The sequence below is a fragment of the Podarcis raffonei genome, chromosome 2, assembly GCF_027172205.1.
Source record: "Podarcis raffonei isolate rPodRaf1 chromosome 2, rPodRaf1.pri, whole genome shotgun sequence".
In the NCBI taxonomy this organism is placed as follows: domain Eukaryota; kingdom Metazoa; phylum Chordata; class Lepidosauria; order Squamata; family Lacertidae; genus Podarcis; species Podarcis raffonei.
In genome coordinates, this window is record NC_070603.1 from 61,636,018 (window position 1) to 61,649,070 (window position 13,053).

Consider the following 13,053-nt stretch of genomic DNA (forward strand, 5'->3'; position numbering starts at 1 on the left):
TACCCATGCACTAGGGCCTCTGCAGTCATACTGAGCTCTTGCTGACTTGCAACAGACTGAAGCCAGCTACTGCCATTATAAATGTCACCATATACAGATAATTTAACTGGGCTAAATTAGAAAGTCAGTATGTTCTTACTTAGTTGCTTTCTTTCCATACTTTAATCAGTAGGCAAAAAGAGATTGTTGAAGCTGCATTGGCTGCCTTGCCTTGTTCCATTTTGTCTTGGGGCCAAACTTCTAGTTGTTGAGAAAGAAAAGGAGAAAGGGGAGGGGTTGAAAGTACAAGAATATTGTACTGGAAAAACTCTAGATGACAGTTCTCAGAATATACTGTATCAGGCAGCAGCCAAATGAAGCCTGGCCCACACCAAAACCAAGATATATGTGGCAAGACCAGGTAGACTGCCATTTTCTGTGCATTTAGTAGTTTTCTGAGCATCTCCTCTTAGGGAAAAGCTGTGTCTCATTTGTTACTGCCCATCAGACAGCCACTGAAGACAGAACCTCTGTTGGAGAGTTAATATACAGACATCCCTTGCTCTGCCCCACCAATTCTGCAACACCTTAAAGACAGATGACCTGATCCACGTGGAGAAACAGTTTCCAAACATGAACAGGTTTCCTTGCATATGACCACATGTTTCCAGAAAATGAGAAATACAACACTCAGACAGCAACCAAAAAGATTCAGCTTGGGCCTCAGGAAGAGCTTTCCTAATGCAAGGATGGTAGGCTAGTGGAGTTGCCTATCCAGCAATACAGTACTACGAGGTCAGCCTTGATCTTAATGTTCTGCAGTGACGATGCCACTGCATTTGCTTGTATTGTTTTAAATTTATTTGATCCATGAGGGAAAGCTGATCATTTCCAGCCCTTTGTCTAAAAATATTTGTCCCTGGGGGCAAGGAAAGAGAGGATTTGTTTCTGTCAACGAGGATTTTTACGCTACTGTCAGGGACTGAACTTGTTGAACCATTAGCTACTTTCAACAATTTTCTGTGATTCTGTTAAAAATTTATGTTCTCCACGTCAAGCTTACATGCAAGTTTGCTGAATTAAATTAAAATGTCACATTGGGGCTAATAAAGCATAATACAAAAAACATCAACATCCCTTTTTTTCATTAAGTACAGAGATGTCTTGAGAGAACCTACTTAATATAATCTCTGGGCGCAGGGAACTCAGTGACATTTTTCAGTCATTCTAGTCAGAAGAGTTTTGCATACCTGGTGAATTTCCCTTTTACAGTCTGGCATGCTAAGAGGATCAGAGTACCCAGGGCAATTTCAAAGGGAAAAACAACGGAATAGTTGCTTGTGAGTGGGGGAATCTTTGAAACATGGCATTGGGCCATTCTTGCAGGCAGTTGGAAAGGCTACTTAATTCCCTTTCATAAAATCTTCATTTCTTTGAACCTGAGAGATTGTAAATGGAAGTTGGTTAACTGCAGTTTTCTAAAGTGGTGCTCCAATTCCAAAAGTTCTATCCTCTAAGTGATCCGAAAGGACAAGGTCAACCCTTATGGGTGTCTTTACATAGCATTATTATTGGGAATGTTTTTAAAAAGTACATCAAATAGATCCTAGTCTTTTCTCAGGGATACACTGTGTCTGCAACTGGAAACAATGGAAAACTATTCAGTCAAATCTACAGGATGACACCAGCATAGTGGGTTGGATCCAGACTAAGTTACTTATGACTAATTTTCACATATGTGCCATCTAACTGCAACTAACTAAAGTCTCTTTACAAGGGGAGATGCTAGTCTTTAAGGTGCCATGAGACTTTTTGTTGTTCTTCGTGCAAGAGACTAATGAACTGATTATTGCATAAGTTTTTGTGGATTACAGTCCACTTCATCAGATGCATAAAGGCATTTGGTGGCTGAAATATATTCTTTGAGGCAACCCTGAGATCTGTTTTTAGAACATTTTTTTAAAAAATTCAGTATTTTTTGGTGTGTTTGTTTTATCATTGCTGTGTCTGCCACTTTGGGAAGAAGAAGAAGAGGAGGAGGAGGAGTTTGGATTTGATATCCCGCTTTATCACTACCCTAAGGAGTCTCAAAGCGGCCAACAATCACCTTTTCTGTTCCTCCCCCACAACAAACACTCTGTGAGGTGAGTGAGGCTGAGAGACTTCAGAGAAGTGTGATTAGCCCAAGGTCACCCAGCAGCTGCATGTGGAGGAGCAGGGACGCAAATCCAGTTCACCAGATTACGAGTCCACTGCTCTTAACCACTACACCACACTGGCAGTATATAAATCAAATTTTAAAAACTAGCAACAACAATAATGTGTGGCGATGGTGGCTTGTAAACAGTGAGGTCTGAAGGAAATGAAATGCAGAAAAGTACAGAGCGTGACAATTACATTACTGACAACATCCATTCACAAAAAATATCCCAGTTTATAACACACACATCCTGTCATTGGTAAGTCACTGACACATCTAGCGGAATAAAAATCCATTGTACCAATTCAATACACAAATGCATTGCACATTTTGTTTAATGGTAGTGTGAAGTCCCTTTGTTCCATTATGGCCACCTTATGGTCAGTGGCAGAGTGTCCTGGAACTCCACTGTAACCCCCACCCACCACTGGTTTTCTTCATTATTCTGTAATGTGTCTGGGCTCTGCAGTCTACATCTACTTTATTTTTTTAAAATAATAATAATAATATTTTATTAAGTTTAACAATAGAGAAATAAGACAATAAGAACACAGAAAAAAATATAAAACACAACAATACAAAACTTTCACAATACATAAAGTACAAACATTTAACAAGAGGAAAAAAAGAACAATCAACACACACAAAATAGAATAAGAAAAACACAAATCACTCTTTTCTAATTATTCATCTTCAATTAACTTATTTTCCTGACTTCGTCACACCTCCCTTTTTTATATCCCTTTTTAACAATTAGTTCAGCAAATTCGTATCCTACTACTTTATCCTTATATATTTTACCTCCCAAATTTCAATTTTTTATCTCTTATTACTAGAACCCCTTCATTTTATTTCAATGTCATCAGCATTCATACATTTTACAATACTTCTGTAAATAAATTTTAAATTTTCTCCATTCTTCTTCCACCAACTCTTCTCCCTGGTCTCGGATTCTGCCAGTCATCCCAGCCATTTCCATATAGTCGATTACTTGCATCTGCCATTCTTCCAAGGTGGGTAATTCTTGTGTCTTCCAATACTTTGCAATGAGTATTCTTGCTGCTGCTGTAGCGTACATAAAAAAAGTTCTATCCTTCTTTGGCACCAATTGGCCGACTATGCCCAGGAGAAAGGCCTCTGGTTTCTTCACGAAAGTATACTTAAATACCTTTTTCATTTCATTATAAATCATCTCCCAGAAAGCCTTAATCCTCGGGCACGTCCACCAAAGGTGAAAGAATGTACCTTCAATTTCTTTACATTTCCAACATTTATTATCGGGCAAATGGTATATTTTTGCAAGCTTGACTGGGGTCATGTACCACCTATACATCATTTTCATAATATTCTCTCTTAGGGCATTACATGCCGTAAATTTAATCCCAGTGGTCCACAACTGCTCCCAGTCGGCAAACAAAATATTATGACCAATATCTTGTGCCCATTTAATCATAGCAGATTTTACAATTTCTTCCTCAGTACTCCATTTCAACAGCAAATTATACATTCTTGATAATAACTTAGCATTGGGTTCTAACAATTCTGTTTCCAACTTTGATTTTTCCACCTGGAAACCAATTTTTTTATCTTGATTATAAACCTCTCTTATTTGAAAATAATGTAACCAGTCTTGCACCTTCCCTTTGAGCTTCTCATAACTCTGCAATTTCAGCTTGTCACCTTCCTGTTCCAAAATTTCACAATACTTTGGCCATTTTGCCTCCATATTAAGTTTTTTCATAGCTTTAGCTTCCATAGGTGATAACCACCTTGGGGTTTTATTCTCCAAAAAGTCTTTATATCTTGTCCAGACATTAAATAGTGCTTTCCTGACAATATGGTTTTTGAATGCTTTATGCGCTTTAACCTTGCCATACCACAAATATGCATGCCACCCAAATACATTGTCATAACCTTCAAGATCTAAGATGTCAGTGTTCTCAAGAAGTAGCCATTCCTTCAACCAGCAAAAAGCTGCTGATTCATAATAAAGTTTAAAGTCCGGCAGGGCAAACCCCCCTCTGTCTTTAGTATCAGTAAGTATCTTAAATTTTTATTCTGGGCTTTTTGCCCTGCCAGACAAATCTAGAGATATCTCTTTGCCACCTCTTGAAACAATCCATCTTGTCAATGATTTGTAATGATTGGAACAAAAACAACATTCTCGGCAGTACATTCATCTTAATGACAGCAATCCGACCCAGCAAGGAAAGCTTCAAATTCGACCAAATCTCTAAATCTTTCTTCACTTCTGACCAGCATTTCTCATAATTATCTTTAAATAAATTTGCATTCTTAGCAGTCATATTCACCCCCAAGTATTTTACCTTCTTTACTAATGTCAGATCTGTCTCTTTCTGAAACCTCTCTCTCTCCATTGGTGTCAAGTTTTTCTCCAAAACCTTAGTTTTTAACTTGTTTAACTTAAAACCTGCCACATGACCAAACTCCTGGATTAATTCTAAAGCCCTTTTGGTACTAGGTACTGGCTCTTGTAATGTCAATACAAGATCATCTGCAAAGGCTTTAAGTTTATATTGTTTTGCTCCGACCTGAACACCATGAATCAGCTGGTCCCTTCTTATCATATTTAGCAAAACCTCCAGGACCTGCGGTCTACATCTACTTTATTCACATACCTTGAACACCAAATGAAGCACAAGGTTTTAGAGCACAGAAGTATTCTAAGTGAAAGATATATTGATATATATATAAGATATATTGAGTAAGATAATTCCCTACTATTATAATTTCAGTATAAACATTTTCTTCACAAATTTCAAGCATTAAGAGATTTCCACCCACAAAAATATACACTGCAACTTTGCACTGCCTAACAGAGCTTCTTTATCTAACAGCAGTTTTGCAGAGGCTTATCAGCTAATCTAAAGTGCACTGAATCAATTGAAAACCAGCTGTTGGTACTGCTGGCCAAATGTAAAAGGATAAAGTTTTGCATTCAAGATTTTAGTCTGATTTGTGTTCTGGTCTTAGGAACTCTACAGCAGTTCCAAATTCTGCATAAAACAAACAAACTGCCATTGATAGAACCCTTGCAAGGGACAGGAGAGGGACAGAATGAACTTGTCTTGAACAGAAATGAAACAAGTTTCCTCTCTCCATCCAAGGCATGCCCAGTTGGCATAACTCAAAAGAATCTTCTGCCTCTTCCTGAAATTAAGACATCAAAGTATAAATATATGTGACATGGTAGCTCGGTCAATGGCTGCTGTGAAAACTGAAGTCTTTTGTATCTAAGCAAGTACAGTGGTATCTCGGGTTACAAACACCTCGGGTTACAAACACTTTGGGTTACAGACTCTGCTAACCCAGAAGTAGTACCTCAGGTTAAGAAGTTTGCCCCAGGATGAGAACAGAAATCATGCAGCAGTGTCAGGGCAGCAGCGGGAGGCCCCATTAGCTAAAGTGGTACCTCGAGTTAAGAATGGTTTCAGGTTAAGAATGGACCTCCAGAATGAATTAAGTTCTTAACCTGAGGTACCACTGTACTATCAGCTCATGTACTATTTCTCTCATCTGTCCCCACCCCCATTTTGATTGTAGATATGCACACATGCCTCAGAATGCTTTCACGGAGAAGGCTGCTGCAGCAGTAAACTTGCCCACTCCCCTTACCCTAAGATACACTTAGGAGCAAAAACCCTGAAATGTGTCTACAAAAATGGCCAACTCTCCCTTGGTACTGGTGCTGTGACAAAGCACATCACAGAAGAGTGGAAAAGTGGGAAGTGACTGGAGAACTGGGTCCTCTCTTCATATAAAGGTTATCTTCGATTCCACAGGCCCCCACTTTGCTCTCTATGGTGTACCCATCACCAACACCTCCTTAATATCTTTTACGTGCCCTAGTTTAAGAGAAAATCACACACACACATGAAAAGATGGCAATGTTTCTGGGAACTTCTATTCTCTGTACAGACTGTCAGGAGGGAAGTGGAAAAGGAAACTCAGTGATAGTGACTCAACTGAGCTCTGCAATACAAAACAAAACAAAAAACAGAAAAGAAAGGGAGGAAAGAACATGCAGCAGGAAAATATCCTCTACACGATAACGGGATCTGATAACATGATTGCTAGTCTAGTTATTACTTGAATATGTTCAGTCCTTTCCCATCTCTCAAATTCCTAAAACTAAAGTCGGACCCGGTGGATTTTAAGATATGGTCTTTGAGGTTGGGATTATCCAATGCAACAATTCTCCATATGTGTTAAACATGCTAATGAACACTCAGATACTTGTATGTTCCATAATGGAGGAATTCTCTGCTCCTGGCCTCACCAAAGTCCCAGCCTGATGATTTTCTAGATATACTGCAAACCTTTCTGTTTCATACCATTTTTAAGACGTGACTTAATCAACTATGGAGTAATTTTAGTTCTCCATTATATTCAGAATTCAATATTTGTTTCCTTTATAATACACTTAACAGGATTCCTCAATAAAAATTTGAAATTAGAGACTGAACAAAGTTTGGCCTTCTCAGACCACAGATGCAGGTCTGAAAGAAAGCATAAATACTCACAAAAGCAAATACATTCTAAGCTGGCCTCCTCCAGTCTGGTGCCCTCCGGATGTGTTTTGAATCCCAACTTCATGAGCCACAGCCTGGCACAAAATATGGCAGAAATTCCACTGTGTCCATGTCAAAGGGCGCTTTTTACATCACTCTGACAATGTGCATCAAAGTGATCGCCACTGCAACCTGTCCCACTGACTGGTCAAGAGCTATTCTGTCAGGTCTCCTGCAGTGAATCACTGCCTGACCTGTTAGGGGTCAACCTTCAAGCTGACCTCAAACATCAAAAAAGATCCCCATACCTGTTTCCTCCCCACCCGTCACCCATCCTCAAAGGAGCAGGTTGGTTTAAATTGCAAAAAGAATAGTAACCCCTTGCTATCACCCAGCAGTTTAAAAAAATCTATTTACGCTCTGTTGTAGGTATCACACTCTTCAGCGCACACGTATCACAGTTGGTACTGTCTGCCAAGGAGCCACTAGGATAGGTTCAAGGTGCTGCTTTTGGTGGTTAAAGTCCTATGCAGCTTGGGACCAGGATACCTGAAATATCATCTCACCCCATTAAGTAATCAATCAGTCACTGTGTTCTGCGAGTGAGGGCCTCCTGCAGATAACATCTTATCTGGAGGCCCATTCTGTGCAAAAAAGGAATTGGGTTTTTAGTGTTGTGGCACCAACCCTTTGGATTCCCCTCCTGTTAAATATTAGACTGTTGTCTTTTTGGCACCTACTAAATGCTTTCTTCTTCTAACAAGCCTCTTAGCTGGAAATTTTCCCAGTCTGCATCTGTATTGGTACTTTTAGATACTACTTTTCTTGATTTTACTGCTTCTGTGTTTGCCAGCCTGGGCTGGGAGGAAAGGCAGGATTATAAATGAAATTAAATAAATAAATAAATAAATAAATAAATAAATAAATAAATAAAATAAATAAAATAAATGTAATAAATATCACTACTGAGGTAGTACAGATGGGCCCTTCCCTCTTTGCTGCAGCACACATGGCATGAGCACATAGATGATCATTAATACGGCATTCCAGAGACAGGTGGGAAATAGCAAACTCCAAGCTGAACATGGCAGACACTCAATAAAGTGCCAATCCATATTTGCAGCCCAGTGCCAACTGTAAGAACATAAGAATAGTTCAGGCCAATGGCCCATCAAGTCCAGTATCCTGTTATCAATAGTGCCACCCAGATGCCTGTGGGAAACCAGCAAGCAGGATTCAAGAACAAGTGCCTTCTCCACTCCTGTAGTTTTGAGCAAATGGTTATCAGGAGTATCCATGGCTAGTAGCCATGGATCACCCTCTAATAATCTGTCTAATTTGTCTAATCTTTTTAAAAAGTAATCCAAGTTGGTTGACTTCTGTGGAAATCTGTTGCATAAATTAACCATATCATATTATAATATAGTTATATAATATATTATAACATTACTATTACTATTATTATTATTATTATTATTATTATTATTATTATTATTATTATTTAAATACTTTCTATTATCTGTCTTGAATCTTCCAACACTCAGCTTCATTGGATGTCCATGAGTTCTAGTGATGAACTGCACCAGACATCAAAAGTGTCAACTCTTGTTTGGAAACATTAAGGCATATTGAATCATATGGTTTAAATGTGCTTTGCATTAGCATTTCAAGCATCAGCTGGGACTATAAAGCAATGAGAAGGCATCAATGATTGTTGTTAGTGACAGGATCACACTTTTCCAGTACTCAATCCTGTAGAGTACAGTAATCTAGCAAGGGAGAAGCTCCTGACTGTGGCAGAACAGTCCATTGAAGGGTGCAGAAACAGAATTATTCCGCATTTTAAAGAACACTACAAGCCAACACATTCCAGGCCACAGATGGCCTCTTCTCGGGAAAATTGTGTGTGTTAAGAAGTGTCAGGGATCAGGCTGAGGGGTGTTGCTCTGAGAAGGAATGGTTTGAGCCCCCCTCTCCCTCTGCACAAGGCTGGGATCCTGAAGCTCCATAGGAGCAGGAGGATAGTATCGACCTAGAGCAGGCATCCCCAAACTCGGCCCTCCAGATGTTTTGGGACTACAATTCCCATCATCCATGACCAATGGTCCTGTTAGCTAGGGATGGTGGGAGTTGTAGTCCCAAAACATCTGGAGGGCCAAGTTTGGGGATGCCTGACCTAGAGCAATGGTTTGCAGAGGAACCACAAGGGGAAGAGGAATGGGAGGAGAGAGAGCTGGTTGACTCTCCCTCAATAGAAAGTATGCAGCCTATGAGTCCTAGAGCTAGACAATTGGATAGTGTAGCCTCTCAGAAGGCTCAATGGTGGAAGGATCATGTGGCTAGGAGGCGGGAAGACGGAAGTAGCTAGAGGGAAGTGGGAGGAACTCAATTGGGAGCACCTGCTCGGTGAGAGCAGACGCTGGATTTTGTGCTGTGCTTAATAAACCTTCCTGTTGCTGTAAAAAGACTACTTTGGCTTTGTGCTGGTATCTACAGAGACGGGGGATGGGGGGAGGTAAGCCTTGCCTCGCAGCCTGACAAGAAGAAACAACTTTTCAACAACCAGGAGAACTGTTGCCTGTCACAGGAGACAGCATTGGACTGAATGGTCTGACACAGATTTATGCTAATGCTACCCATCCCCACTCTGTCTACATTTCTCTAAGGATAATATTGTCCACATTCGTGAGGTAATATTCCAATGTGAACTTAACCAGAGGCAAGAACTTTCAATTCTGTTGCCTCCTGCATCAACTTGACTGCCACATTGGGGGGATAAGCCTATATAGAGGCACCAGGGGATTAAAATGATCTATGTTGTGAAAATGTAGCAAAAATGAAGACTTGCAACACTTTAAAGTATTAGGATACTACCTGATTGGCATTGTCACAATAGTAACCTTTGGTCTCATGTGCGTGCCACTTTCCTCTTGAGTCACCAACACATCATTGATTTATTAGTGTGAAAATAACAAAGGGTGATACAAAAATGTAACCAATAGGACTGTAAACATTTACTGTAAGCAACTTCAGATGGGCATTTGCCCAGAAAAGCAACCTAAAAATATAGAAAATGTTTCACTCCATTTACTGCCTTGCTTTGAACAGATTAACATGTTAATAGATTAAAAACACCCATAGAAACACTTCAGGCACCCATGAAGACTCTGAGCTCCTCTCTCCACTCACTGCCTCCTTCAACATAAGGTGTCAAGAGTAGCTATCTCTCGCCCTTCCCTGAAGTTGAAGGAGGAAGTATGACACACTTTCTCCCTTCCTCTTCCAGCTCTGTGCTTTTCAAGGTTACTTTTGCAGCCAAGTGACCGAGAAGGTAACAAGCAAAGGGCACTGATATGGGACGCTGGAGGGAAGAAAATGGAGCAGCCGGGGTGGGGGGGAGAATGTGGGGGTGCTGCAGCAGTAGAGACAGAGAGAGAATGGAAGGCCAGGGGTCAGGGTTAGGGGGAGAGAGAAGAAAGAAGGGATCCAGGAGAATGGATCCTCTTGAAATTCATCATCACTAAAATAATCACATTGATTTATAATCACATTGATCACTGATCAGGTGTTTTCTGCTGCTGCCATGACACAAAAACATGGATCCTTGTGGAGCATCATTATTTTCATAAGTGATCCCCTCAGGTTACCTGTGTGTCCACATATGTGTTTTTTCAGTTCACAGATGGTTTTGTTGTCATCTTGTGAAGGAATCAGACGAAACTAAAAAGTGTATGTAGTTTGGTTTGGAATTTAAGAAGTTAGTTTACTGCTGCCAAAGACTTGTCTGTCCTGATAAACAAATTATGAAGTGTTTTAGAAAATTTTCCTTTATGTAGGTCAGTTAAGTCCATTGTGCTTCTTTGATCTAGAGGAGATAACATATAACCTAAGGGTATAACTAGAGAGCGACTTGAAACAGGTATTAGATCAGGCTGGAACAAAAAGCAAAAAGCAAACTCAGACACAAAGCTACACAACTGTAAAGTTGCAACTTTTCAGCAAATGGGTAAGAGGAAAACTGTCTGCTGGGACAATGTAGTACAGTATTGAGAAAACTGAAGCCAGAAGTATATTTGTATCAAACATATCTGCTGTGAGGATAAAATTAAAGCAGTGCATTATATTTCTGCACACTGCCAAATTTTAATGTGAGCAGAGAATGTTGACCCCCTTGTCGCACAGGGAAAAGTTTGCCTATGACAGCTAGAGATGTTGCAACAACAGGTGTCAGCTTAATTAGACTTTGAAAATAGTTCACCACTCACCAGCAATAATATATCCAGCGAAACTGGCTGTACAGGAAGGTATTGTCCTCTGCAAGATCCTCTATGGAGTGGTCTCAGGAAAACTTAAGTTAAGGGTGCACAACATACTAACACACATGCAAATATTCTAGTTCTGACCTGAAGCATTCTGCTGTTTGAATCAATATGGGGTACGTACACACACACACACACACACACACACACACCCACACCCCTGCATTCTCTTCTTGCTTTGCAGAGTAGTATTTCTCTGGCTACCTTGCATTTTTGTTTTCTAAAAAATATATACAAAATTACAAGATTTTCTAAAAAAAATCTTGACCAATCATTCTTTCATGAGCATATGTGCCTTTTATCAAGTGAGACCCACTGGTCCATCTAGCTTGTCCACAATGACTGGTAGTGGTTCTATCCCAGACTTCTCTTTTCTCAGAAGTCTTTCCCAGTCCAACCTAGAGAAGCTAGAGAAAGAGTGGGGACTTTTTGCATGTTCGCCCCCACTCTGAATTCGCTGAGTTCGCTGAATTATTATTTCTCTCCACACAACAATCCACTTCTCGGGTAAATCATTTAAACAACTGAGATTTAGACAAAAGTCTACTACTCAGTCCCTTTGCAATGCTAACTCACTGGCCTTCATTTTGACTAGCAGTGCTGTTTCTTTTAATACTGGAGTGACTGAAAGGTGCAGATTCCTCTCTGAGTCCTGGCTCCCATCCCAAGGTATGGCAGTAGACGCTCTTACTAGTAGGTAAGGGTTTTCATTAGGGCAGAGGAATAGTACAGACACAGCAGCAGGAAAAGTGCTATTCCAGTCCCAGAGCTTTCAAAAGGCAAAGGTCTGGCAAGATTGGGACCAGTCTAGGAACAAGGGCCAAGGTTCACAAGTTCAGGGTAAGTTAAAATAAGTTTAAGACTGCATGAGAGCTGTGAAGTTGTTCTACCAATTTTTCCATGCTCATCCCTCCAGTTTTAAAGCTGAAGTTGGAACAGCTCTTACTTGCAAGAGGCTCTGTTCCTTTCACAAGCTGTTAGCCTGCAAGCAGGTCTGTCTTATCCCTTCTCCTGAGGAGGCATTTGAGCCTGGGAGAGAGCACCAGACTCACCTTTCCCACTGAAAGCTGTTTGACCACCCCAGGTTGTGGCTCAGATCCTCCCCAGCTTCCCACAAGGCTCTTTCCCCTTAGGAGGGGAGGGAGCTGAAAGTCCTGTCTGCACATTAGAGCCAGATGGGATTGGGGAGAGCAAATGGCTTCCATCTGTTCCAGCCTCGTCTCCCATTCCTCTTCTCCCTCTCCATCTGCCAGGAGTCACTTCTCTGGGGTTGGGCAATATAAAGTCATGGGGATGGAAGTTAAAAGGATGTTTAAAACTATCAACAAACAGCAAACTCCAAGGCAAACTGTGCTCATTCATTTTTTTAAAAGTGGAATAACCCAAAGCAAACACAAGCATGATAACTTACTAAGTTTAATTGTGCTACATCCAACCACTTCTTAAACATAAATAAGATGTTTAGGAGTAACTTTAGGTGTGTGTTTCTTGTGCCAAAAGGTAAAAGCGCACATTAAAATAACTCCTTGCCTAACTTTCCTGCTCAAGAGCCAACTACAGTGGTACCTCGGGTTACAGACACTTCAGGTTACAGACACTTCAGGTTACAGACTCCGCTAACCCAGATATAGCACCTCGGGTTAAGAACTTTGCTTCTGGATGAGAACAGAAATCACGCAGTGGCGGTGCAGCGGGAAGCCCCATTAGCTAAAGTGGTGCTTCAGGTTAAGAACAGTTTCAGGTTAAGAACAGACCTCCAGAACGAATTAAGTTCTTAACCCGAGGTACCACTGTATTGGAAAACTTTTTTTTTTAAAAAGCTATTAAGCAAACACCTTCACAACTTAATGATTTGCTTTGTTTCTGTTGTCTTTATCCAATTTTATACGTAATATTGATGACACTGAGTTATCTCTTTCTTGGGTAAAGAGGGATGCTTGAGTTCTACTTTCATATTGACTCTTCACACAACATCAAGGAAACCCCACAAGACATCTAATGCATGTACAATCCATATGTTGAC

At 40.4% G+C, this 13,053-nt stretch overlaps 1 protein-coding gene across 4 annotated transcripts in view; it reads right to left on the bottom strand.

The window, feature by feature from the left end:
* LOC128407920 (homeobox protein engrailed-2-like) overlaps window positions 1-13,053 on the bottom strand; it is a 219,882-nt gene that overhangs the window by 179,945 nt on the left and 26,884 nt on the right. The window lies entirely within an intron of this gene.